We start from the raw sequence: 27,470 nt of genomic DNA, 5'->3' as shown, positions 1-27,470 counted from the left end.
TCACAAGAACACTATTATTCTATTCTGAAGGAACATTGTAAAGCTTTCCAGAAACAACTATAGTACCCATACTAGAGAAAGGCAGGTAACAGTCAGATTGAGGTATTTGATGCTTTCACGTTCCCAATATTTTTTTTCAAATGTAAGAGCTTTTCTGCCTTCTTAGGCTCATCATCTCTCCTTAGAAACTCTCCTGTTTTCAGCCGATAACATGAAGGCAAAAATGCTCGACACATTTAACAACATGAGGGCAAGATGTTCCCCTCTAGGGGGGGGAGATCTGAGCTGGGACCCCTGTGCTCTCTACATCCTGTTGCCCTTTTTGATGATACAAGCATGTGGACTAATCATAGCCAAGTTTTTGGTTCAGAGAGGAAATTCTGGGTAAAAATATTGGCGAGTTGTGATAACAAATATTTGGCTGGTGGTAGTTCAGATGGCAAGGTATACTTAATTATGTACACTTTAAGGTTAGCATCTTAATAAAGTATACAGAACTCACTTAATGTTGCTACAATGTTTATCAAATTACTTCATTGTTTTAGTCTCAAGCATAAAGCCCTCCTCTAAGTAACGTTAAGAAGCTCCTATACTGAGTAGACCTCCAAACGCTTGTAGTCGTCAGCTGTCTGCTCAGATTTGATAAGCAATGAAAATAACTCCAAAACTGGTAGTTTCCACAGATCATTATTATAGTTTAGGAGTATGGGCTGAATTGTGCCCCCCCCCCCCGCCCACCTTTATATGTTGGAGCCTTAACCTCAGAATGTAACTGGATTTGGACATAGGGCCTTTATGGAGGTAATTACATTAAAATGGGGTTTGGGGGGTGGGTTCTAATTCAATATGACCATTTTCTATACTTACGAGCAGAAATTAGGACATAGACAACATAGACAAAGAGAAGACCAAGGGAGGACATAGGGACAGGTGGCCATCTACAAGCCAAGAGATGCCTCTTAAGAGACCAAATCTACCAACACCTTGATCTTGGGCTTGTAGCTTCCGGAATTGCCAGCAAGTAAATATCTGTTGTCTAGGTCGCCCAGCTGGTGCTACTTTGCTATCGCAACCCTAGCAAAGTCATACATACCTTCAGTATTGAGGTTGCCTAATCCAAGCTACAGAGTGGCCTTTAGTTACACCGGGGAACCTGGGGCTAGAGTGAGCAGAAAATTTGTTCAAAGGGCTGGCCGGGCACGTGTGATTCAATCTAACCCTTTTCGACAAAGTTTAATGACAATCAGGTGATAGCTCAGTATATGGACTCAGCGTTCTTTACCTCAGTTATTTGTCAGGGTATAATAGGTCAGCTTGCTGAAAAGTTAATCAGACACTACACACAGATTGTGTAGAAGATAGCACGTGACATACCTCTGCACTGGGGGTTGGGCTTTCTATTTCCTCCAAACTTTAGAGAGCACGACTCATAACATTTAACTTTTCAGATGTGTAATGAATATAGTAGATGATACACGTAGAAGTGGGACAGTGTAAACATGATAACTTTAGGAATTTATGACAATATTTAAAATTTTTCAAAAATCAGTAGATATATAATGTTGAAAACAGTAAGCAGTACTAAGAAATCCTTGTTGGTACATAGTAATACCGAGGACTTTTCGGGTGCAGTGGACTTTCAATTACAAGGAAACATTAAATTAACAACAGTGTTTACCAATATTCTCCTCAAAGTGCTTTTCAAACGCTAAATAATGACCCAATTAAGCCACTGCAAGATAAGCTGTTATTACTCTAGATTTAGTGAAAAGGACTAATAATTACTATTTTAACAGTTTCTGTGAAGAAAGACTCGAAGTTTACTGAACACAACTCTGAGAACGCCCCATCGGTTTAGCGAGTAGAGAACAGAAAAACAAAAGGTTGATTAGTTAAGTGAATTCAGGGAAAGACAGAGTTGATTAAGAACGAAGAACCATGACCTGTGAAAACAGCAAATTTAATATGCAAAGCGGTGACCAAAATTGGCAGGAGGCTATTTATGAATACTGCCAATATTCAATGTGGCATACTGACAATGGAGAATCTGTGGTCATGCCCTCAACAACATAATTCATCACACTAGTGCTTGGGGCAGTCATGTCCAAGCAATTTATCATCATCATATCACTCGTCTGAGTAAGAGAGGGGGAGAACTTTGATTGTTAACCTCTAGGGAGAATGGATTTATAGCCAACATCCCTAGGAGCACCGCATGGCTCTGCCCAAAGCAAAATGCTCCCTGCTTCACTTCTGCTTAACTCAGAGTAAAAGTGCGAACACACTGCCTCCAGGACAGTGAGAGCAAAGCCCAGGTCTGATGCTTTTAGCGCAAAAGTAAGATAGCCAGGAAACCATACGTAAATATTCATTTAAAAATGAAAATGAATGCCTTAAAAATGCCTTAAAAAATGCTTATGGATGAAGCATTTCCAATGTCCTTTGGTGACAAAATCATTTTTGAAATGCATCCGCGGATACGGACACTTGGGAAGAATTCTCTCTTAACATTGAACCCATGAACATTTCTCTGTGTTGGAAAACTTGGAAGTGAGCTGACAATTAAAAAAAATAATATGTGTGTGTGTGTGTGTGTGTGTGTGTGTGTGTGTGTGTGTAGTGTTTTTCAAAATAGAAATGAGAGCCTTAATTCCTCTGGACATTGAGCCTTTATGTACTTTACACTTTAACAATGGCTGCCCTTACAGGGTATGATTGAACACCTAAATGCCATTTTGCCCCCTTTGATTAAAATCTTGAAGCTGAGTTGAGCGTTATGGAAACAAGTACCCTGCTGTTTACCAACAGTAAGAGCAACATGAGACACAACAGCAAGACTTCCAGGGTGCCTTCTCTCTTAGGCTCCCACTGTATCTGGTAAACTGGAAATCAGTAATTCCTGGAGGCACATGGATCAGACCTTACCCGAGTGCATTAGTCAGGATAGGCAAGGTTATGCTGTGGTAACAAACACATCTCCAAATCTTGAGGCCTAAACACAACAAAAGCTTATTTCTAGCTCTCTCTGTGGCTAACAGAGGTTGACAGGGGGCTCTGCTCACTGCCCTCATTTCATGAGCCAAGCTGACAGAACAGCCACTATCTAGAAAATTGGTGGTCACTCCGGCAGAGGGAAAGAAAGTGTGACAGACTTCTCACTGGCTCTTAAAGCGTCTACCTGGAAGTGACATTTCCCTCCACTCACATTGCATTGGCCAAAGCAAGTCACATGGCCATACCTCACTGGAAGGGGACAGAGAAATGGATAACACTCAACGACTGCCATGAGGCAGAGGCATCTGTATTCAGGCAGATACTGCCTTCATGAACAGACAGAACCACAGAGCCAGCTTATGCCAGGTGGGCAGGTGGGAGCAGGTATTTTATTTTTCTCCATCTTCCTTATTTTATTTATTTATTTATTTATTTATTTATTTATTTATTTATTATTTTGAAGTGAGGGAAGATGTCTATGAGAGTTGTTTTTTTTTTTAATGAAAGTCTTTTTAGAAAAACATGGATTACTGAAAATACACCCTAAAGAGCAGCTAAAGAAAAGAGAGGCACGAGGCCACATTTGGTGTGTGAAAAACGTGTACAACAATCATCTTCGGTCCTTCTATTAACAGTGAAGTTCATAGGGCTATGAGCAGGACACCACTGAATCAGGAACTAATTTTCCCATTGTCATTGTATGGCTCACTGGGCTATTTAAGACATTTGAGGAGAAAGACTCCTGATACAGTAATGCTATAGAACATATGGAAGTAAGGGTAGGCCTTTTCCAAGGCCAGTAGCTCACCTATGTTACACCCCTCATTCTTTTCTCTTCAACCTCTAAAATCTTTACACAGGGGCTCTCTACCAACTATAATCCCAGCCAGGGCACTGAGGATGCAACCATAGATTTCTCAAAACTCTAAATATTCCATCCCAGGGCGCTTGGGTGGTTTGATCGGTTAAACAGCCGACTTGATTTCAGCACAGGTCATGATCTCACGGTTCATGGGTTCAAGTCCCTCGTCAAGCTCTGTGCTGAGTGCAGAGTCTGCTTGAGATTCTCTCTTGGTGTGCCCCTCACCTGCAAAGTTACATAAATAAACTTTAAAATAAACAAATGTTCTTTTCTCTGTTTCTATCTGGGTCAACGTTTACTCACATTTCAACTGTATTAAATTGCATCCTTTCAGAAATTCTTTTCATTTCCGCCATATTCAAACTATTTTCTGCCCTTCACAGGGAAGGGGAAACTTGTCCAGTGAAACCTATCTTTCCCTTAAGTCACCCCCAGAATACACGCTGTGCTGGCCATCCTCCTTTGCTGGCTGCTACTCCACTAACCATTAAGCATTGGGCTCTTCGATACTGGGTCCAGGATCCTCTTCCCTTCTCCACCTTTATTCTCTCCCTGGATCCTGTGACACATTTCCAATGATTCCCCCATAATTATCTGTGGCCCAGATCTCTCCTCTGAGCTACAGCATAATATACCCACCAGCCTATATGACATTTCCCCTTAGACAGCTGATAGACCCTGTAGGAGGCAGATACTACAATGACACCCAACAACCCCACCCCTCTTAGTATTCGCACCCCTGTGTTGTCCCCACCACCCCCACCCCTGACACTGCACCAAGATTGATCTGTGTGATCAACAGCACACAGCAGAAGTGATGGTATGCTACTTCTGAGATCAGGTTCTAAAAGAAGACTGGCTTCCATCTTGGGTTCTCTTTCCCTCTTGCAACGGTTGCCCTGGGGGAAGCCACATCATGAGGAGCCCTATGGAGAGGTCCACGTGGCAAGGAATTGAACTCTCTGGCCAACAGCCAACTGAAATCTGTCAACAGCCATGGAAGAAGCTAAGAAGCATATCTCACAGCTCCAGTCAAAACTTGACATGACCACAGCCCTGGCTGAAAGATTGACTGGAACGTTATGAGAGACCCTGAGCCGGAACCTCCCCAACTATGCTGTGCGCAAATTTCCGACCCATAGAACCTGAGGCAATGAATGTCTGTTGTTTTGCTCTGCTAAATTTTAGGGTAATTTTTTAGATGTAGTAATAGGTAACTAATCCACACACCACGGATTTAATATGTACCAAATGGAACTTTCCATCTCCCCTCCCCCAATTCCCAACTTGTTCTTTCTCTAGCCTTCTCCTTATTAATTAACATCCACATCTGCCCAGTTTCTGAGCCAGCATCTTGAGACTCATCCTTGGTTTCTCCTTATCTTTCACTATCATATCCCATTCATCAGTAAGCTCTACAGAATCAAAATCCAAAGCATTTATCACATCCATTCTTAAAACAAATGGATCAAGGGCCCACTTTGCACAAGACACAGCATCAGGTGCTAGAGAAACAGCCATAAATAAAACATGCACACCCTGCCCTCAAGTGGTTGACATTCTTATAGGAAGGAGTAAATAATTTATAAACAAAATGTGTAATATGTCATATGGGAATAAGTTGTATGTGGGAAAACTAAAGGGAACAGGAGGATGGGAATGCCAGGGTGTTCGAGGGGTGTTAGCATGTGATTTTAAATATGCTTGTCAGGGGCAGCTGGGTGGCTCAGTTGGTTAAGCGTCCAAATCTTGCTTTCGGTTCAGGTCATGATCTCGAAATTCATGAGATCGAGCCCCGTGTGGGGCTCTGCACTGACAGCATGAAGACTGCTTGGGATTCTCTCTCTCTGTCTGTTTCTCCTCCTCCTCCTCCTCCTCCTGCTCCTCCTCCTCCTCCTCCTCCTCCCTCTCTCTCTCTCAAAATCAATAAATACTCTTACTGCCACCCCAGCCTGAGCTACCTCTGCCTTTCACTTGGGCTGCATCATAGCCACCTTCACATCACTCCCCTGCCCACAACCCTTCAGTGGCTTCCCGTTGCTGTGAGATGAACATCTAGAGACCTTACCAGGCTGCACAAAGCCCTGCATGACCTGGTCCCACCCTGTCTCTCCGACTTCATCTTGAACCAATCACCATCACAAAGACGTTCTGGTCATTTCCAGAACATGCCAAGTCCTTTCATGGCTCCTTTGCCCAAGCAGGTCCCACTGCAAGGAAGGAACTTCACTAGGTCCTTCGCATCCTTCCAAACCAGCAGGCCTTGGTGAGGACTCCTTTTCACCCCCACATCTAAAGTGCCCCACCCACCTCTCTGCTCCATTTTCCTTTATCACAGCCCTCTGTTCACAACTTGTAGCTGTTGGTTAATTAATTTGTTTGTTAGTTCCTTCTTTGTTTGCTCAGGTCTCCCTGCCTCTAACCAGAATATATACCCCTGGAGTCTAGAATCCAAATCTGTCCTGTTCTGTATTGCAGCAGCCCCAGTACGTGTCCAGCTACACGACGCACATTTATTGAATGAATAAACCAACCCTTCCTGACCGCCCTGTAATTCCAACACCAAGTGTGACCAAAAATATCATTAAGTGGCAAAAGCGGAATATTATTTTCACAAATCTATAGGTTTTTCGATCTAGCAGAGACCTAGAGATCAATTACTTTCATGTGTCTAGAAAAGATAAGTAACTTGTGCAAAGTCACAGAGCTGGAATTGGAAATAGAATGAGATTCCACTCACGGGTCCTGAGTACGTTAAACTAGCAACTTGTCTTATAGCCCCCTCTACCCGCGTATCTTTAGTTCCTGTTGGACAGGGGGCATACTTGTGAAAAACAAAGTACACGGGGGCTCAGTGGTAGGAGCACAGGTTTTGAGTTAGAAAGACATGGGTTTTTTCCCCCTAAACTTTCCAGCAGTGTGGCCTCACCCCTATGCCTTAACTTCCTCTTCAGTATCACGAGAACACCTCAAGGAGCAGTGTAAAGTGTGAACTTCTAGGGCACAGAGCTCGAAGAAGACCCTTGGTGATTAGCTTTCACTAATGTTGAAAAACATAGGCGTGGGCATTCCTCTTCCGATTCTAAGATCCAGGAATGGGAATAAAATGCATTTTGCATGCATTTGCATTTTGCAATAAAAATGCATGCCCCAATCTATACTACATACATTTTTGTAACTTCCATAAGAATAAAGCAACATCCAGCCTCCACACATGGAAAACGTAATTTCACAGAGCAGCGCGCTGTAAATTTTGTCTTCCAATTCTCCTGTTTTCTGAAATTAAGTTGCTGCCTTGCTTTCCACGGCAAGTTGTCCGATCCCTTTTTCTTTGCAGCGTGCACTGAGATTTCTTTTTAAAAAGGGGTTCATTATTTGCGGAATTGCATCAGGCCTTTAGGATAACTGCTGAACACCCCTGCTGTCTATGCAAAACAAGACGCCAACTGGCCAAGTCGGTGTCAAGAAGTGTTAGCTCGCTTCTCTCGCCGACGCTCATTCTATTTGACAATGACTGCGATGGTCCTTTCGGATAGGAGGAAACGCTTGTCGTTTTCCTCCAGTGTGGCAGTGATTTGAGGGCGAATGGACACGTTTTTACACAAGGCGGAAGCTCTCCTCTGTAAATGTGTCCCCCTCGGAGGTGTCCCTGCAACCCGAGGCGCCTCCACAAATATCACAACGTTGCGCCTGTAAACACCGCGCTCTTATCTGTAGGGGAGGCGCACCTATGTGTGTTTGGAATATCTTTACAACAGAAGAACCATGAGACGGTAAAATAAAAGGCAAGGCTGAGGCTCAAGGCTTAGAGGTATGATTTCAAAGCTCAGGAAAGGGGAACCAGCATGTTAGAGAAGCCTCCCCCCCCCCCCCCGCCCCCAGCCCAACGGCCCGACGACAACCGCTGCAGCATTTCTGTCCAGCAACACTGGGCTGGAGCCACGCGAGGCCCCCCGGGGCCTCGCTCCTCGTGGGACTCTCGGCTTCGGGTTTCAAGCCAGGCTTCGCTGCACTTTAGACTTTGGGGTAACCAACCACCCACTTCCAACACAGACCAGCCTCCTAGGCCTCGCGCAGCCTCACGATCCGCGCGTCTTTGCAGCGCATCTGGAGAAAGGCAGCAGCTCGCCAAAGCGCGGATTGCTTTCAACCTCTCTCCCCCAGGGGGACCATCGCCGGGGGTCCCCGCAGGGGTGAACACGAAAGGTTCCCCTGCTCACCCCACCCTTCCTACCCGGCTCTCAGCCCCCACGCCCCCGCCCCGGCTCCCGCGCACCTTCCCTCCGCTCGCTGCGCGCCGCCTTCGCCCCCGGGACCCTCGGCGGGGCCAGCGTGCAGGGCCTTTAAGGTCTCCCCACTCCCCTCCCGCTTCACGCTCCGGGCTAGTCTTCTCCCCGCCCCCAGGTCCCAGGGCAGGGTTCAGCAGGTCCCAGCAGGTCCCGGCCACGCCCCACTCGGCCCTAGGTCACGCCCTGTGGCTCTTGCCACGCCCTACCAGGCCCTAGGTCACGCCCCGCGGGCCCAGGACCCGCCCCGCCCGCCGCCCGTCCAAGTCCGGGTTCACTCCTGTCGGCTGCCTGTCCTAACCTTGAAGCGGGCAGTAGGCTGGTAGCTGCAGGATCCGTTCAGCTGCCGCACTGGAAGCCTACTTTCTCTGCGTGAGAGTCTATTGTAGATACCCCCCCGCCCCCCAATATCCCGGAAGGAGAGGTTTCTCGTCTCCCTCGAGTTCAGCTGAGTCGAAAGAATTAGGGGCTAGATCCCCCAAGGGGAAAGGAAGCAGCTGCATTTTCCCCAGACCCCAGGTCTCTGTAGAAAAGCCTGGAACATGGAGGCTTTAGTAGCTATTGTAGCTTCCTCCAAGGATAACGGATCAGAGGGGGTGCACTGGCAGTTTGGTATCTTGAACAGGATTTGGATAATCATTCCGAACGCAAAGCGACTTTGGGTTGATTTGTCCATTGTTTCATGTCCCTGGACCTGAGGTTTCTCATCCTTACCAGCAGAGTCTGGACGCTTGAAGTGGCCCTACGCTTCAGTGTCAGCTGGCTTAGGGAAAGTGAGTGCACCTGTCGACCAAACCTAGTGCTGGGAACAGTCGCGGCCATACAGGACAATACCCTTAGGTATTACACTGTATTCAATTAATTTTATCCTGAATTCTGGGGAAAAGAGGATGAGTACTCAGATGGCAAGAATCTCCAGGTGTCGTTTGGAAGGAAGGTAAACGTTTAATAATTAACGATAATAATGATGATGCTGATACTTCCTGAAGCCAATTCTCCTCCTCTAGGTACTGTGTGTAGGTTATCTTGCTTAATTTTTTAGAACAGCCTACATGTGGTGGAATCGTTTCCTCTTCCAATTACGGATAAGAAAACAGATCCCGAAAGAGAAGTCCCTTGTGCCAGGCCAGGGCTAGAACGTGCTGTGGTCGATGTCACTACACCACACCTCCCTGGTAGAGAACAGGACACTTTGGTAAGACGCTAGGTACTAAACTGATATATTTCAGTCAGAAAAAGAAGAGAAAAGGAAATGAAGGTGTGTGTGTGTGTGTCTGTGTGTGTGTGTGTCTGTGTGTGTGTGTGTCTGTGTTTTAAGAAGGGTAAAACTATAAGTTGGTTGGTGAAGGACAGGCAGTGGGACAAGACTGAAGGAGAGCAATGTTCCTTAAGGAGGTGGCTGCTTAAATCCTAGGAACAGCGAAGGGAATAAAAATAGGGCCCAAGAGTGAGAGAGATAAGAATAAATGTAGAGGTTAAGAACTCCAGAGGAAAGAGTATTGAGAGAGTTCAATATCACTAGGGATGACTGGGGCTCACACAGAGATTGTATAGTGAATAGATGGATGGAGGGAAGCTTCTAGAGAGATTTCAGTGCTGGCTACCCCTTTGATTGCCCGTGCTGCAACCATGAAGCCATATAAGATGTGTACCTGACAATGGCTGTTAAAGAGAGAACTAAAAGTCCATCATTTATAATGCTTTGCATCTTACTAGTCTACGCTGCCAGAAGTGAAATTATACACAAGATTCATGTTAAAAAATGACGTCAGCTTTTCTTTATGGAAGTTGCTAAATCCTGCACCACCCACATTGCACCCATTGTACAAGGTCTGTGACGGATTTCACATGCAGGCTCTCACTTGTATGGCTTTACTCCCTGAAGACGGTGTTAAAGAGAAGCTAGTGTAGATTTCATTTCTCTTTGAAAGAAATCGCTTCAAGGAAACTTCCAATTAATACGTAGAAGTCTTATATTGGGAATTTTATCCAACTATTGTGAACACATCTGTTCGAACAAAGGGAGAGAAATCCACAGCAATCCAGTGTGCAACAGTGAAAAACGTTGATGTCATCCAGTATTTGAGTATATACTGTACGATTCCATTTCACATCATAGGTGATTTAAGCAGTACTGTTGGTGAAGCAGCAAATGCTGTCTTACTGAAAACTAATTAAAATAAACCTTGTCCCGTGCTGGCCCCCCAAATCCGCTAGCCTTGAGGATAGGCAGGCAAGAGTGGATGAAAGGGGTCCTGTATGGTGTTATGCTGTCCAAAATGATAATCTGTTATCAAGCCGTGTGCCCAACTTCATTTGTCAGCCTTTCCTCCTGGAAAAGCTTAACTTGGAGATAGTTTTTGAAACCTAGAACATCAATGTACTGCCATAGCCTGTGATGAAATAGCTGAGTTAAAAATCATATTATTAAGGAACCAAAGGTTTCCAAATCAATCTGTCAGAGAAGCGTTTAGTTCAAACGTGCTCTCATATCCACAGTACCTGCTTTTCATTTTCATGGTATCTTTGAAGTTTGGTAGTACTTGTACTCAGAAACCCTAAATTGGCAGAGAGAATGAAATCAAAACCAAACATCCAAACCCCTCGCTGGTTGGGTTAAACTTCTGGAAAGCACTCAGGTTTTCATCACCTTAGTTAGTTGTTTTAAATATTTACACAAAAATAGTCTATGGGGAAAAAGAAAAAAATAAACAAAGAGGTAAATATAAAGTAAGCCAGATAATTATCGGATGAGCAGCAGAAAAAAAAAAAAGCACAGCCAATGATATCAGTTTGTAAATGGTGTGGCTGTCGGGTTTTAACTGTTAATTGGAAGTTCAAGTTGACAGTGCTACAGAGATTTTCTTGGTTTAATTTTTAGTCATGGTGTGATAAACTAGTCCCATCATTTCCAGGAGATCTATTAGATACCAATGTCACAAGAGGGCCAGGACAGAACTTTCATCACACATTTTTCTATCAAATTCCTATCCTTTATACCTCCCAGAGAACACAAGTAATTACTCAGTATATTTTGGTACTTCATTTAGAGGCAAAGGAAGAATGAAATTAAAACTTTTCTAGTTCTTAAAGAGCTAAACTGAAAACACATAATCCCCCAATTCCAGAGACTTTTTAATGGAGACTCTCCCTTTACAAATCAGCCTTTACAACCTTTTGTAGAAGCCAATGATAAATTGGTCTTTGGAACTGTTACCACTTTACAGCCACTGTGAAACACAGTAGAACAGTTCCTCAAAAAATTAAGCATGGAATTAACAAACGATCCAGCAACTCCACATTTGGGTGTATATCCAAAAAAGGTGAAAGCAGGGACGTGAACAGGTATTTGTACACCCATGCTGGTAACACTATTATTCACAATAGTCAAAAGGTGGCGATTCGACCCAAGTGTCCATTGGTGGATGAATGCATAAACAAAATGTGGTCTGTGCATCCAGTGGAACGTTGAAGACATTATGCTAAGTGAAATAAGTCAGACGCTAAAGGACAAATATTGGATGCTTTCACTACCAGCGGTCAAATTCACGAAGACAGAACGTAGAATGGTGGTTCTCGGAGGTTGGAGGGAGGGGCAAGGAGGAGTTCGTGTTTAATGGGCACAGAGTTTCGGTTTGGGAAGCTGAAAAAAATGGAGGTGGAGCATGGTGACAGTAGACCAACAGTGTGAGCCTACTTAATGCTGTTGAACCGCACACTTAAAGATGTTAAATTTCACGTTGCGAGTATTTTCCCATAATAAAAAATTTTGACCCTGAGACAGCTGTTTGTAACTTGTAAAAAGATGACGTGAATTTAGAACACCTGTTACTCTCACTAGATTTGCTACTATAAATAAAAGGTCATAAGGTTCAATTTTATTGTCATTAATTTAAAAAAATTTTTATTTATTTATTTATTTATTTATTTATTTATTTAGAGACACAGAGCGTCAGTAGGGGAGGGGCAGGGAGAGAGGGAGACACAGAATCCGAAGCAGGCTCCAGGCTCCGAGCTGTCAGCACAGAGCCCGACACAGGCCTCGAACTTACAAACCATGAGAACATGACCTAAGCCGAAGTCGGATGCTTAACTGACTGGGCCACCCAGGTACCCACCCCCCAACCCCACGCCCCAAAAAAACCCTTTTGAATTGAATTTCCTTTTTTTTTTTTTTCCTCTTGCCTAACACTTTCTTTTGGTGTTTATGACAGACTCAATTTTATTCAGTGGTAGGTGCTCACTAAAGTCACGTCCTCCTTCTCCTGGGCAGGTAGCTATACTACATTTCCCAGCCTCCTTTGCGGTTAGGGGAGGTCTTGCCACTGGGTGCCAGCCAATGGGATGTAGTGGAAGTGGCAACCAGAAGCGGCCCCTGGAAAAAACCCCCACCCACCCGGCATCCTCCATTCTTTCTCCAGTGAAAAGTGTACTAAGCCATGGAGATGTGGGGATCATTTGTTACAGAAGATAGTCGACCCTGATTAATATAGTGTTTGTCCCGGTAAGAGAATTGGGCGGTTCTGTATGCAAATTAAAAAAACCACTATCCCTTAGCCAGCTAGTATTAATGACTAATATTAGATGGCTTCCATTATGGCTTCCCAAATCCTTGAGAGAATTATTTAAGTGTTAGAGGCATCTGTTAGCACACAATAATGTGATTATTGATCTCTAATAAATACGGTGTTGAGAGCTAAGTTGAAGAGAATGAAATTAAATCCAAAAAACCCAGCAGGAAGCTATTCATTAACTGTAAGTCCAGGCATGTGTGTCTGTGAAGAATACCAAATAGTAGTTGTCTCAGTCTTGAAAAACAAAACAATGTGGACTTGAAGCAAATGTTAAAGTGATGGCTTGAATTTATGATTCAAATAATTCGACTTTTTTTTCCTTTACATAAGATGGAGAATTTCTTTGTTTTCATTTCAGGATCTTTTTTGATTGTGTGATTTTTTTATTTTTTTATTTTTTGCTATGGAATTAGTTTAAATTGCTATTCAGAAGCTTTGTTGAAATCATGGTTTGATATAGTTTGTACTATGGGAAGACAACCTTTGCAACTTTAGTCCTTGAATTCTTCTGTGTGAGTTGTTGGCCAGATTGTGTCACTTAGTAAATATTGACAGAAGTGACAATATACTGGGATGTCTGAAAACACAGTAGGGCATATAACTACCCTAAAATAACTGAAGAGAAGAGTTTGCTTCAATCTTCCAGGTAGAATATGGGGGGGAATCGGGGACAAATCGCCTGTCAGAGAGTGATGGAAGCAGCTATGCTCTCAGTGAACAGTGTGGTGGCAGGCACCAGTGACAAGTACCTTCAGACGCAGCTCCAGAGTCTGAAAGGCCTGACTTCAGTTCCTGGCTCCTTGTCTTTGTTACTGTGCGACCTCTTAATTTCCCTTAGTCGCGGTGCCCTCTATAAAACGAAAATCCTAATACCTCTCTCTGGCAGCTTGCTGGCTGTCCTGAAGATCCGTTCTGACTTTCTTTCACCCTAATAATTCAGCAGGGTTCGTGGCCACCCTGTTTTCGTTTTTGTTTAACTTTATTTCTTTATTTTGAGAGAGACAGAGACAGTGCAAGTGGGGGAGAGGGAGAGAGAGAGAATCCCAAGCAGGCTCCACGCTGCCGGTGCGTGAACCATGAGATCGTGACCTGAGCCGAAACCCCGAAGTCACCCAGCGCCCCCATGGCCACCCTGTTAGAGGTACGCTTTGCAGCCTCTCTTGTGGCTGGCCACGGCCAGGTGACTTTGCGGGTTTGATATGTGCCTTATCTGGCTGGGAGATGATGGGAGCTGTAGGGGCAATCTTGGGACCAGAGATGGAATCTGCGTGTTGAGGATGGCAGAGATCCTGTACCTCTGTAGGTTTGTATGAAGTCCTCATAAGCATTAGGGCTATGAGAGTGTCTTATCTGGAGTCTCGAGAACAATATTGGGGGACTTTGCTAGGCAGGTGGCGTAAGGGTTTAAGTACAGAGAAGTCAGACACAGCAAAAAGAACAAAGGAAACAGTGTGAAAGTGTAGGTGGGCCTCAGGGTACAGCCCTCTGGGGAATCACCCATGTGAGAAGCCCAGGGTCCAACAGGTCAGAAGGGATCTGACACCCAGGCTGGACATAAGAAAATCAAGCGTCAGAGTCACCAGTGAGGAGCCTAGAAGCAAGGGTTTAGGAGTAGTGGTCTGGCAGTATTTCACTGGCAATAATGTTAATAGTAACAAAAATAACACTAACAATAACAAAAATAGCAAAAACAACGTTGACCGACATTTATGGCGGTCCGTGTGCCAGGCTCTCTATTCTCGTAGCCCTTTGTAAACACTTTTAAGATTTTATGTTTATGTAATCCCCATTTTATAGATGTGGAAACTGAGGCTAACACATGTGAATTCTTTTTGCTCAAGGTCTCATAGCTGATAAAGGGCTGACCTGAGATGTCAGTCTAGAACTAGCTGACCCCAAAACCCAAATGCTAAGAACTAACAACCCAGTAATCCAAGTTAAGTGCTTAGCACAGGACATAGCAAAGGGATCAAGAAATGTTAGCTGTTGTTACCTAGACAAGGGAATGAGTATGTGGCACACATCAGCAAAAGCAACATGAGATCGGAGCTGAAGACTCTCTGAGGCCAGGCTCCCCATACATATTCTGTGTGTTGGTATGTGTGTGTGTGTGTGTGTGTGTGTGTGTGTGAAGTGAAGTCAGGGAGCAAAATAATTCCTAATTCCATGCTTCTTTTTCTTTAATTGTCTTAAGAAGGAACCAGATGCTCTGAGAACAGGGAAGCTGGAAAGGCAACCTAACACGTTCCTGGATTGTCACAGGATCAGATTTTTAGAGCCAGAAGAAGATCTTAAAAACAATCTAGTATCCAACTCTCTTCTCTCAGAAAGAGGCAAAGCACATTCACTGGGATTTTAAAAAGTCACCGACCGCAGAGAAATAAGCAAACTCGAAAGGGCTTTTAACTCAAACAATCTAAAGTCCCAGAGAAAGGTTTCAACTTCAGAGAAACAGAGTGAGTGAGTCAGAAAGCACTCTACAATCATGGCATATGTGTGAGATTAAGGTTAGAATGTGTTAATAGTAACAGATGTAATAGGAAAACATCTATATTTGATCTTGGCATTCTTTTTCTTAAATTCCCTTAAAATAGAGCATTTTATTATTCTGATGTTTACATGGTAATAGGATGTGAGGATGATGTGGTCGTTTTAATACAGAACTATCTTTTTTAACCTAAGGTGCATAAATGTGTGGAAGCTTTAAGAGACCTGTTAGAATATCAGGCACATGGCATTTTTAATTGATAGAGAAGAATATATTCAATAAACCTTATGGAAGTTATAAAGCCTTGTAATAAACATCTATGAACCCACCATTCAACATTACCAATACCATAGACACCCAGTGCATACTCCTCTCTGGTCTCAATTACCCTCTGCTTTCACCCCCACTCCCCCCGCCCCAGGGGCAGCCACTCTTCTATACCTAGGCATCCAATATTTCAGGTACCTTCACCACACCGTAGCCTGGATGCAGGATTCCAAAGAGTAGGGAAAGTATTACTGTTATAAATCAGGGTTGCAAACTGACAGCAAATGCCGTATTTCTTAACACAGGTTTGCCAAATTTAGCTTGTCTTGAAAATTAACTAATGACACTCCTTCTCTGAGACATAGCAGATAAGGTAGAAGTGACTTATAAAAGTTCTTTCAAGATAGAATTAAGCACACAGGATGCTAGTTAAATTCCACAACACATGAGTAAACTTGACTTGGCCTCAGCCTTGTAATGAAGGATTATAATTCCCCAAGGAATAATGTCCACACTAGGTATATATTGAGAAGGCTATTTTAACATTAATACTCAAAATCTTATAATGTTCAGAACATGCAAATTCTGTATTTGTGAGAAAGACGGTTCTGTACTCGGCAGATTTGGGGTGAAGAGGCTCACTCCTCTTCTTAAATCAAAGATCCGAAGCTTTTCCTGGTGACACACTGTGACACTTCTCACAAAGACCCCCTTTTTATCGGTGTGGTGCGGGGTGAGGTCGTTATGTGGGGAGGATGCTAAGTTGATGGCGGCCGTTCTGGCCTCACTGGCTTCCCTGCTAGAAGTAGGACGGGCAGATCCGGAGAGCCGGAGCTTGGACAGGCACCCAGAAGGACTCAGTTCCAAGGCAGGTCATAGGTCATGCTGGACCTTGGTCAACTTCATGGTGTCCCATGATGGGATGGGTTCCATCTCTCTTCTGCTCAGCCTCTCCCTACTAGATCCAGTCATTAAACAGAAAGAATCTTGATAACTAACTAAGAGCCCTGGGGCCAATGAAAAAAAGGGGGTTCAGTCTGTTAAGCGTCTGACTTCAGCTCAGGTCATGATCTCGTAGTTCATGGGTTCGAGCTCTGCATCGGGCTCTGTGCTGACAGCTCGGAGCCTGGAGCTTGGTTCGGATTCTGTGTATCCCTCTCTCTATGCCCCTCCCCAGCTTGAGCTCTGTCTCTCTGTGTCTCCCAAAAAATAAATAAATGTAAAAAAAATATATGTAAAAAAGCAGCTGTGTGCTATTGAGAATGTGCCGTACAATTCCTCCATTTGATCAGCAGAATGGACAGAAGTCCCTTTGCCTCATCCGGGATTTGTTTCTTGCCTGCGAACTGCATGAAAACCTATTCTGGGTCTTCATTGCTCACACCTGACTTTGCAGATGTACCCGCCCTGAGTCATTCCTGTGGCTCAGATTCATGATTCTAAACCAGCCTTACATGAAGGTGACTTTGTAATAGGTCGGGGATAGACAGAAAAGTAAAGAGGAAAAAAGGTGGAAAATACAGGTTTTGAAATTAATCAGGGATTTATTTAAAAGGATAAGCTACTGTTACGTCACTGATCATGGCAATAGAAAACAACATCATATTTTTTAACATGGGGCAAATTCAGTATTTTAAAACAAATCCTGTAGGAATAAAATATCACTCAGACTCCTCAGAGGTGGGATTATTACTTTCCTTCTGGCATGGGTGAAAGTCATGGAAATGTTTATTTCCCTAAATTTTTTTTGCTTGCCTTCTTTCCTCTTTCAGATAACAGGACAGTCTGACTTATCAGCATAGAAAATATGTCTGTCAGCATTCGGAGAACATGGGGTAAGTGTAAAAGGAGAGTGGTTATGTCAGGCTACACTTTTAACCTAAGCCTAGACACCAAGAGCTGTGCTACATTTAAAAAAAGAAAAAGCTTGCTAGGCTGTCACTCTAATTAACAGTTGATAAAGTACAAACATCTTAGCACACCACATAATAGGCAGATTGTGCCCTTTGACGGGCAGCAGAAACCTCACAAGAAAATATTACATTGAGGGGGCGTGTGAGTGGCTCAGTCGGTTAGGTGTCTCACTCTTGATTTTGACTCAGGTCACCGTCTTACAGTTCGTGGGATCAAGCCCCTCGTCGCGTTCTGTGCTGACAGCTTGGACTCTCTCTCTCCCTCTCTCCCTGCCCCTCCCCCTCACACACACACGCACACACACACACTCTCTCTCTCTCTCTCTCAAAATAAATAAAATCACTTAAAAATATTTCACTGAATGTGAGGATTAAGGTGGGAAACATGACTTTAAGTGGGAAGGAGGAGATAAAACCCTCTTGCTGTGGCAAGACACCTTTCTCGTTCAACTGGAAAACGATACCGTTCAAAGTAACAGTCCACCCATGTATCATGTCTTCCTTGAATTATGGTCCTGACATGGTATGCTCATCTCCCAAAATAGAGCGCCTGTCACCACCTTCGAACTATATTCAGCTCTAATGAGAGGCAACGCACAAAAGTTGCTCTTAGGTTCAGTCGAATCCCCAATCATTTGAAATGTTTGAGCGCTTTAATTTTAAAATAAGAATGGTGTTTATGTATGAATTCCAAAGCCTTGACTGAAACTTCACTTTTCAGTAGAAATCAATATCTCCTGTAGTAGAAAGTAATATCCCTAGGAGCTGAATCTAAAACTCTCAGCATAAGAATACATACAAAATACAGAATTAAAAATTGGGTTTTTTTTTTCCTATTCCAGATACACACTTTTAACCAATGCCCTTGTTTTTTGTTTTTTTTTTCTATATCTCTTTTTAAAAAATTTAATTCCAGTCTAGTTAGGATACAGTGTTGTATTTGTCTCAGGTGTACAATATGGTGATTCAACACTTCCATACACCATCAGGTTGCTGATCGCAGATGACTCCTTAGGTACTTAGGTACCTCACCTACTTCACCCATCCCCCCACCCACCTCCCCTCTGGTAACCATCAGTGTGTTCTCTCTAGTTAAGAGTCTGTTTCCTGATTTGTCTCTTTTTCTCCCCGCTTTGTTCCTTTATTTTGTTTCTTAAATTCTACATATGAGTGAAACCGTACAAACAGTGTGTGATTTCGAGCAATGATTTTTCAAAACGTGAAATGGGGGGATGCCCGGGAGGCTCCGTCAGTTGAGGGTCAGACTCTTGATTTCCGCTCAGGTCGTGTATGACCTCATGATTCCTGAGATCCAGGCCTGCTTGGAGCCTGCTTGGGATTCTCTCTCTCTCTCCCTCTCCTTCTGCCCCTTCCCCTCTCACGCACTCTCTCTCTCTCCCAAAATAAATAAATAAATAAACTTAACAAGAGAGTGACATGAACCCATTTTCCGTAAAAGAAAGGAGGCGTTCAAATGCGTCTGGCATTCACAGTGTTGGAGGGTCATGGTATATTATTGCATGTTGGGCATTAACTTTGTGTTGCTGGAGGCCTCTGCCATTTTGCACAGTGCCACTGTGCTCCTTATGTTTGAGCGCAGAAAGAATTCCATTTGGAAGACTTTGAAACAGGGGTGGCTATCATGGCTGGCCGCCACTGGAAGTTGAAATCGTGACTTTTTCTCTTGGTAAAGGTAGTCTCAACCAAAGGATTTCCACGAACAAAATGTCGCTGTAATGTCTCTCTCCATTTTCCCTGTTCGCTTCCATTCTGGTCTGTTTGGAGATTCTCCCACATTGTCTGGACTCCACATCGTGCACCCTGGCCTCACTGGGAGAGGGGTAGTAGTAACTCTTGGTGTGCTGCACCTGAGTCCACCTGCCAGACACTAGCCCTCACGCCTGCCAGCCCCCTCTAGGTAACACTCATTCTCTTTCCTTCAGGCCCAAACGTAAATCCCTTGTTGCTGCAAGTTTCTATTCCCTGGAGCTCCTGAGTTGGATGGGGTTGGGGGTGGGGAAGTAGGGAGCCATGCTCAAGTATTCATGAATGATAATGAGTTCATGAGTTGTCCATCTTGCTAGGACATTTGCATACTCTTATGGGTCATCTGGGAAAGATGCATTTTCTAGTCTTAGAAAAACCTGAAAGTTTAATAAGGTACGTTGTTTTTTTTTTTTTAAAGGGTGTCCTATGGCCAATCACATTTGGAAAAACTACCCATTTATGCCCGTTATTGGAGATTCATAAGACTTTGTAGTTTTTCCAAGCCCGGGTAAGTTCTACAGTAAAGACAGCTGTTCGTTTAAACCTGGGATTTCCCCACATTTATGAACATTAGTGAAAATATCTGTCTGTATGCATTTTTTTTTTAGTATAATGACTATTAATTCTCCCTGGAGAACACACTTAGAGATATACTTCATTATTCCAAAGTTGTGATTTGTCTGCTGGTGTGAATTTCAGATACCGCGGTGGCACCTTGAGTAAGCATTTTGGAATTAGATTTTCTTTCAATTTCTCTCTCTTTTTAAAAAGTTTTTATTGATTTATTTGAGAGAGAGAGAAAGAGACAAAACAAACAGGGTTGGGGCAGAGAGGGGGACAGAGGATCCAAAGTGGGCTCTGTGTTGATAGCGGGGCTCAAACTCACGAACGGTCGGATCATGACCTGAGCCGGATGCTTAACAGACTGGATCACCCAGTCAGTTCAGTCTTTCACTTCTTCTAACATCACGCTATCCACACAGCTGTCTCCTCTGCCTCTGAGTATTTGGCTTTCTTATCCAGTTTACTATGTGATCAGTTCCGGTTTTAAGTTTATGTAGACAAATCATTCACCTGTTATTGGCATCATCACTGTACTTAAAGTTCTCTTCAGCAGCCCATTCAGGAAGAGGAGTGTGTATTTAGACAAAGAAAGTGTCTATTTTCTGCCTACAGACAAAGAACTTACCTTGTTTCCTCTTGCCAAGTTTCACCCATTTCTCTTCACGTGGAAAACGGGGTCTGTGATGTCCAGGGTTGTTGCCTCGAGCATGTAAACGCCCCCAGATCGAATCCTGCAGGACCAGCGATGGTGGCTGTACTGTAGAAAGATGAGGCAGACCACATTTTCCTGGCTGAGAGTCCCCACTGTTGGAAAGCTGGGTGGGGGGTGCCATGGTTGCTTCTGATGGGATCAAGTCGCCATTTCAAAGCTGAGCTGGCCAAACCTATGGGCCTCCAAAACCACTTGCTTTGATTGGGGGCAGTTTCTCTGCATTGTTTGGGGACAGAACAGAAGGGCTCCATGCAGGACATCACATCTTTCTCAGTGCTTCTGACCTAGCAGTGGCAGTGCCACTTTTCACTTAGGATCTTTTTGACCAGTCCATCAGCGACCCAGTCTGGACTGTGTACCTCCTCTTGACCTTGGGGGTTAGTGTCACCTGGTGAATCCGAGCCTTCTTGGAGAGGTCATCAGGAATTTTATTCCTCTGTAAATTAGGCTGGAAAGAGGTTGGAAAGAGGAACATGAATAGAAGCATAAATGTGGGGCGCCTGGGTGGCTCAGTCAGTTAAGTGTCTGACTCTTGATTTCGGCTCAGGTCATGATCTCACAGTTGTAAGTTCGAGCCCCACATGGGGCTCTGAGCTGAGTGTGGAGCTTGCTAGGGATTCTCTCTCCTTCTCTGTCTGGCCCTGCCCCACTCACATGCTCTCTCACTCTCTCTCTCTCAAAATAAATAACCATTAAAAAAATAAAAGCGTAAATGCTATCAGTTGAAACTAGGATGTATAATTTCTTGTCTAAAAGTAAGTAGTGTGTCCTGCTTTATAAAGAAAATAATGCTTTAACAATTTACTGAAAAAAGGTAGTTTTGTCCATCAAACCATCATTTGAGAATATACAGGGGAAGGTTTTATTTTCCAAAACCAAACCAAAGCTAAAACAAATTAAAAATGCAGGAATTGGAGAACAAAAAACACACATTAGAATCTTAATGTTTGTCCTAAAACAATGAAAAAGGTAGATCTGTGTACATTTTTTTTTAGCTTTAACATGATTTTTAAAAAATATTGCATAGGTGCACCTGGGCGGCTCAGTCAGTTAAGCATCTGACTCTTGGTTTCGGCTCAGGTCATGACCTCACATTTTGTGACTTCGAACCCCACGTCCGGGTCTGTGCTGACAGCACTGAACCTGCTTGGGATTTCTCTCTCCTTCTCTCTCTCTGCCCCTCCCTGGCTAGTTCTCTCTCTCTCTCTCAAAAAAAAAATAAATAAATAAATAAACATAAAAAAATTGTTAAAAAGTATTGCTCAGGGATTTCAAACATTACTCATAAAAGCAGATTAGAGACAATGCTTAATTTCTAAAAGTGTAGCTTAAAGATTTTTAATTTTAAATATAAATTTAAAAATGTATAGTATTTAACAAACTGAAAGCTCTGATGAACTCCACTGAGTCTCAATTTGCTCCTCTGTAAAAGAGAATGTAGACTGGGCATAGAGTAAGTTTCATGGGTTGTAATAATGTGAAAACATTTTATAACAGAAAAAAATAAGCAGATAAAGTTACTATTATTATAATTCAATTTGTTTTTTAGGGAAAGTTCTAAGAAAGCAAGCTATTCTACTTAGAAAAACATGACAAAACAAAACACATCCCCATATCAGTACATCATCAATCCATCCAATGCCTTCTGCATATAGTCTAGGTGCTTTTCCAACTGCTGTTTTTTCACTGGGTCTCAAGGTAAGTGAGATGTCACTTGAGCCCTTTAAAGGGTGAATCTTAGGGATGCCTGGGTGGCTCAGTTGGTTAAGCATTAACTCTTGATTTCAGCTCAGGTCATGATCTCACTGTTGTAAGTCCCAGGCCCAAATCGGGCTCCATATTGACAGTGAGGAGCCTAGCTGGGATTCTCTCTCCCTCTCTTTCTGCCCACCCGCCCCTCCCGCCTCTCTCTCTCTCTCAAAATAAATAAAGAAACTTAAAAAAAATTAAAAAGTGAAAGGGGAATCTTCGTTTTCTACTACATTTTGGGTCCTTTGGACATTAGTCCCATTGGTTTTCCAAGCCAGACATTTTGGGCGCTCATGTCTCCAATGTAGATCCGAGGGGTGGGGGTGCCTGATGAGATCCTTTGCTGTTGTGGGTTGCCACTCTGGGGCCGGAGTGTTGATGAGACCATGTCTCTCTGCCTCTCCTACCCATCTGGACATGGTCTTTTTATCCTTTGTTGTGGAGAAGCAATTCATCTAGTTTTCAGATCCTTTTCAGAGCTGTAGCTATAGATTTGTTGAGTCCGTAGAAGGCCGTGATTTCGGGATCTTCCTACACTGCTGACTTGCAGGAGTTTCCCCCCACCCCCTACTCCCACCCTGGAGCATTCTTTATAAGAACAAAGACACGGAAATAGCCTAAGTGTCCACCACCAACAGATAAATGGATAAAGAAAATGTGGTATGTATAAAATGAAATGTTACTCAGCTGCACAAAAGAAGGAAATCTTGCCATTTGCAATGACATGGATGGAATTTGAGGTCATTAAGCTCAGTGAAACAAGATAGACAAATACCACATGATCTCCCTTATATGTGGAACCAAAAAAATAAAATGAGCTCGTAAGTATAGATTGGTGGTTGCTAGAGGCAGTGGTGTTGGGGGGTGGGCAACATGGGTGAAGGTGGTCCAAAAAGCCAGATTTCCACTTCTAAAATAAATAAGTTGTGGGGATGTCATGTACAGCATGATACTATATTGCATGACTTGAAAGTTGCTAAGAGAGTAGATCTCAAAATTTCTTATCACAGGAAAATATTTCCTAACCGTGTGTGGTTATGGGTGTTCACTAGAATTATTGTGGTGATTATTTCATACTGTATACAAATATCGAATCGTTACATAGTATGCACGAAACTCATGTGATGTTTATGTCAATTATACCTCAATTCAAGAAAAGAAAATAATACATTTTACACTCTTGCTCTTCTCCATCCTCCCTGCATAAATTTGCTGAAATCGAGCTTCTAATTGCTCCTATTATTTCCACTTTTCCTCCTCTGTATTTTTTTTTTAATTCTGTTCATGGGAACCAAGAGTATTCTTGGTAAACTCATCCAATACAGCGCACAAGCTCACTTTCTTTGTATATTTTCTCAAGGTTACTAGATGACTGTGTTGATCATCTGGGTGCTTGTTAAAGCAAAGATTCCTGGACCCTTCTGTAGTCCTTCTGTATCAGTGTTTCTGAGTGTGGCCTCAGAATTTAAATTTCTAGAAGATTCTTGCACATACTAAAGTTTGAGAGCTACAAAGTTTTTTTTTTAACTTACTTTTCTCAATAGTTTCTTTTGCTAAAATGGGAACAGAAAATTTTGCAGTCCACCAAGAGCTTGTTTTCTAGATGACAGAAAACAGAACAAGTACTTAAGAGTATCTACATACATTATAAAATCAAGTCCTTGTATTTTTTTTCTAAAAATGAAGACCTGTGGTCACTTTGAAGTGAGTCTGGACACAGTCTCTTTTTTAGTATCTTGATGAATTGTTCCTGAAGAAAAGGAAAGGTACAAGAGAAGGGCAAGAGGGTGAACCCTTCTTTCTTTTGAGGAGGTGAGAGCTAGATGCCCAAAGACCTGACTGTTCTGTAACCTTAGATGGATCCCTTTGTTTACCAGGAGTGGTGTTGGGGGGCAGTTTCAGGTACCTTATGTAATGTTGAGCAAAAGAATCTCTAGTTTCCTTTGAGTGCTAACAAACAATGTATCATTCTGGGGCACCTGGGTGGCTCAGTTGGTTAAGTGTCTGACCCGATTTCCACTCAGGTTATGGTCTCACAGTTGGTGAGATCAAGCCCTGCCTTGGGCTCTGTGCTGAGAACATGGAGCCTACTTGGTATTCTCTCTCCTTCTCTCTGCCCCTCCCTGCCCCTCAAAATAAATGAAAAACATTAGAAAAAAATTTAAAACCCAGTATATCATTCTTCTTCTCTAGGGGAAGTATAAGGCTGAACCAAACACTAAAATGGAAATGAAGATAGAAGTTCTCTTAAACAACAAATACTGAAGATGTATGCTTATAGCCAACTTTCCTCCTTACATTTTCTTTAAAAATAAATGATGTAAAATTACCATACAGCAGTGAAAAAGAATAAAATACACATCACGTTGGATACATCTCAGGAAATAATACTGAGTGAAAAAAAAATCAAGTTTCAGAAGAATTCAGCGATTCCATTTATATCAACTCAACACATTCAAGACTAAACTACACATTGTTTGAAGATATCAACATATATGCCAGACTACAAAGCAAAACAAGGGGGTGATAAACCAAAATTCAGAGGAGTGGTTTTCTCCAGGGAGAAGCCCCACAACATTAGGGAGCGGCACATAGGTGCCCTCAAAGGGGTGGGCATGGGGGGGGACACTCTATTCCTTATCCTGGGTGGTGGTTTCATGGTCCTCAATTTTAGTGTAATTCATCATGCCTTATACACACGTTACAATTATTCCTTTGTATCCAATCAGTTTTTCATGAAAACAATTAAAAACCAATCAGGAACATATAATATTTTGATACGTGGCAAATTTTGCTCCTCTATTGTGTGTGTTTCCATGCTGTTTCTTTCTTTCTTTACAGACTTTCATGTTTAAGTAAATAGGCATTTCATGAGAAACATGAAACAGAACCCTGTACCTCGGGAGTTCTTAATGTAAAAACAAAACAGCATCAACAACACAAGGTAAGAGAACATCAACAAATATGTAACAGGTACCTTTGCTAAAGTACACTAGAACTGTATAAACAGGGATTGTGTAAGGCATGCATTTCTGCAAACAGAGAAATTTGGTGCCAGATTTCGAAGTCGTCATCTTGTAGCACTATTATTAGCTCCTTCCATTTGAGTAGCAAAAGTTCTTTTATTCACAAATATTAAAAATTATGCCTTATTCTTCCCCATCCCCTTGGTCACAAATGCAATGATTCATTTTTTAAATATCATTATCCAGGCCCTGCTTTGCAGGAACTATTCTCCAAAAGAACACCAGGTTACGTGGATGTTGAGGCTGGATTTCTTGGCCACACTGTTGAGCCCAGGAGTCTCCCACTGGTAGATCAGTGATTTTGCAGCTTTGGAAAATGTTAAATTAGTCATCAGGCACCTTTACTGCAGTTGGCCAGGCTTCCCAGCTCATAGGAGATAAAATGTCTAGTGAGGTAGGGAAAACAAAACAGCGAGGTCCAAGATTTTAGAACTTGTGAACTTTCTCCCAAGGCTAAACACCACCAACAATGACCACCCTGTTCCCCAACAGACAAACACACTCTACCTCACTCCCTCCTTCACTAAATCCCAGCCATGATTCAGATCCTGGAGATCACACAGCTGTGTGTGTTGGGGGGGGTAGACAGAAGGAGAGGGCGAGGGCAAGGGAGAGAGATTGGCTTCCTTAAGCATGTCTAACTTCTCCATTCCCCGGATGATACATGAAGTAAATCATTTCGTATCTCATGTAAGTGCACAGTGCAAGAATTTTGCTTCCCTGAAATTTGGCATCTAGCAGAGGTCACAAAGTTGCAGTTACAAAATAGAATTTACTCAGTTCGTTTTGAGAGACGTGCAATAAATTTTGGGATTCGTTCTCTCTGCGAATGCGATGGAAATGCATTTAAAAGGCAAAAATCAAAGTAGCTCATAGGCGTTTATCCTAGAAAATGCAAAAGAAAGCCACATCCTTTCTTGTATCTTGTTGCTATGGAAGGCTTCACAGTCTGGATATGCACCCTAAACTGTCTTCAAAAATGGAATAGACAATGCAATAAAAGTGAAACTCATTGTTGGCCGAAGCATTTAAAACAGAGGCGGCATCTGATGATAAAATTCAAAAGTTTGCTCTTCTATTAAGATGGAAAATAAGTTTTTTCCATTCATAATTTTTATAAAGGCAAGGTCTCTTTTGTAGTGGTTCGAAAATAGAGTGACAAAACTGGATACAACAGGGCTAACATACATGATGCCTAAAAATGGATGTGGAGACATTCAGAGCAACTGAAGACGCATGGCTGAAAAGATGTGCACGGAATACCGACTTGAGGAATCTCATCATTCGGTGGCTTGTTACCAGATGCACATTTGTTTACACTGAAATGAAAGCAGAGAAACAGTTAAGTGCGTAAAGAAGGAAGACAATATCTTGTAGGAGCCCAGCCTTATATACAAGTCCAATTAGAGGACCCCATCATTAACATGATCAAAAGCAGCTGACATTTCTAACACAAGTTAAGATCTGAAAATCTGGGTGGAATTGCTTATACTTCTATTCAGACTCCCAAAGAAAGACCCTATTAAGCCCAACTAAATTGCACCAAGTGGCTTAAAGAGGTGCCTGTCCGTTTTAATTTTCCTGACACTCCTCTCTGAGGCTTGGTCTAATAGTGATTGTATAGCACTATTAGGGATGCCTCTGCTAGGAAAACACAGTTGTCAGCGACTGCTTTATTATTTTGATGGTATGCAATAATTTCTCTCAGGGCTGTTGCTCCAGAAAAGGATATATTGGCCTGCTCTCTCAGCTCCTAATTAAGCAACGGTGAAATTTTATACTAATACCGGACTTAAAGGGAAGATTGGAAAAGCATTTATCTTCCAAACTGACCTAATTATCATTAGTGTACTATTCTAAACATAAAGAAATCAATCCATTTTAGAAATGGATTTAATAATGCAATGCACTTTGCATTATGTTTCTGAAATCTCATTCTTGTTGGGTATTTAATACTTGCTTTCCCTTTTAAAATATACACTGGAGTGACTTTACGTGGGACTGTGACATTTTCAGGCACTTTTTTTTTTGCACGAATTGCAAAAGTAGGTGCTATACAAATGTCATATTTCATCAGTAGCATGTTTTGCTTTTGAGGTGAGGAACCACTTGGAGAAACACTGAGCGGGTAGAAATTAATCTCAAGGAAATCGGGAGTTCTTTCACAAACGGGACCATTTCAAAATTAGCAAGACAACCAATGTGAGAGAAGTAGCTGGGGAGTGAGATGCAATGAAACACACGCACAAACAAAACGGATTGATCACC

General features: G+C 42.7%; 2 protein-coding genes across 3 annotated transcripts in view; one reads left to right on the top strand and one right to left on the bottom strand.

The window, feature by feature from the left end:
• The window catches only part of PTER (phosphotriesterase related), a 69,510-nt gene extending 61,236 nt beyond the window's left edge, over positions 1 to 8,274 (bottom strand). Inside the window, exon 1 of one of the 2 annotated variants that reach the window (XM_006933278.4) lies at positions 8,133 to 8,274. The gene's annotated coding sequence lies outside the window, so the exon portion shown is untranslated. Of the gene's footprint in view, positions 1 to 1,093; positions 2,513 to 8,132 lie in introns of those variants that run through there. The other variant, XM_019833991.2, reaches the window with a different exon arrangement.
• The window catches only part of RSU1 (Ras suppressor protein 1), a 355,401-nt gene extending 330,895 nt beyond the window's left edge, over positions 1 to 24,506 (top strand). Inside the window, exons 11-13 of the transcript XR_006600325.1 lie at positions 17,244 to 17,306; positions 19,570 to 19,659; positions 24,370 to 24,506. The gene's annotated coding sequence lies outside the window, so the exon portion shown is untranslated. The remainder of the gene's footprint in view (positions 1 to 17,243; positions 17,307 to 19,569; positions 19,660 to 24,369) is intronic.
• The last annotated feature ends 2,964 nt before the right edge of the window (positions 24,507 to 27,470 follow it).

This window comes from Felis catus, chromosome B4, assembly GCF_018350175.1.
Source record: "Felis catus isolate Fca126 chromosome B4, F.catus_Fca126_mat1.0, whole genome shotgun sequence".
Classification (NCBI taxonomy): Eukaryota; Metazoa; Chordata; class Mammalia; order Carnivora; family Felidae; genus Felis; species Felis catus.
The sequence above is the reverse complement of the archived record's forward strand: the minus strand, read 5'-3'. Positions and strand labels throughout refer to the sequence as shown.